The sequence below is a fragment of the Meleagris gallopavo genome, chromosome 1 (assembly GCF_000146605.3).
Source record: "Meleagris gallopavo isolate NT-WF06-2002-E0010 breed Aviagen turkey brand Nicholas breeding stock chromosome 1, Turkey_5.1, whole genome shotgun sequence".
NCBI lineage: Eukaryota > Metazoa > Chordata > Aves > Galliformes > Phasianidae > Meleagris > Meleagris gallopavo.
In genome coordinates, this window is record NC_015011.2 from 94,178,646 (window position 1) to 94,180,056 (window position 1,411).

A 1,411-nucleotide genomic window follows, 5' to 3' on the forward strand; every position below is an offset into this window, starting at 1 on the left:
GTCCATAGAACTATGTTTATGTTTTCATCTATATCAGTATTGATTGTCCACTCCTTTTCATCATAGTTTTGGAGGGAGAATGTACTGACAAGGAACTCCTAGTCCACTTGCATATAAAATTTTCTCCTATATTTGGATATTAAGAGGAGTAGTACCTGTTTTTTAACTAAATTTCAATGATTTGTTTTGACAGTTACTTGGTGTTTTGTGTGTGTAGGATTCCTCCATTCTATGTTCTTGAAGTAATCCCTTCTTAATCCTCCTCTTACTATTTATCTTCTTGCTTTGTGGTTTGGGTGACACATTGTGGCTGACATGTTCTAAAGTACTTCAGGATCTATATATCCTTTCCAAAGCTTTTTCTTATTTGTGATCTTAGCCTAGGCAGGTACAAATCTCTTCAGAGAAGTTTAGGAAGCACTACTTCAAGCTTAAAATCAACAGTTTGAAATGAATTTCAAAATGAAAGTAAATTTTACTATGTTGGTTCTCAGAAGGTTCAGGGCAGGAGAAAGTGTTAAGGGAAGATGTAGGAAAATAAATACAAACAGGGTTATTTTTTTATTTAACCAATGAACTGCAGTGGGATTTGTCACCTCAGCTTCATGAATGGGAATTTATCATTGAACAATTATTGATGGAAAAATATGTATGGTGCCTCTTGTCACAAAATTACTGATAACCTTGGAATGAGGAAATGTGTACAGGCAGGGAGTGTTTATTAGGACACTTCCTTCTCTCTATACAGACTTTATTGACTTTTACTTCTAGTAATGTATGAATGAAAAATTAAAGATTATTCTAGATTTGTATTCAAAGTTCTTATGGACCATATAGTAGTAATTGTAACACAAACTTCTTTCGTTAAAAAGCAATTATTTTATTATAATTATTGATTAATACTATTACCCTTGACCAATGACCAAATTAGTCTGTTGCTTCTTCTGAAAACATTGATAGTGCTATTACTCTGGAAGTTAGTTATCAAATACACAAAGACTGAAAAAGATTTTATTCATGTTGTCTGTTTGACATAATGGATCCAAGATTTTTTTACCAGAGGACTCTCTTGTTGTCAAATCAGATTTTGTCTGTGCAACCACATGTATACTTCCATGCATGTTCTTTGTTGAAACAAAATGTATGTAGGCTTGGAAATCGAAAGTATATGAATCTATTGGTATTGTAGAGTTCTAAAAATTCTGAAAGACAGACCTTGCCTTAATGTATCTGAATGTCCTTTTCTGAACTGAAATAAATGCAAGTGCTGGACTGAGTTCACTTTTCCAAAATTGAAATCAGTTTTTCTTAGGCAAACAAAGCAAAACATTATTATTTTAGGGTGCAAAATTATACTTTAAGGTTTAAGTTAAGCTGAAATTCCTTGACAAATGTTTTATGCTTTTTTTTT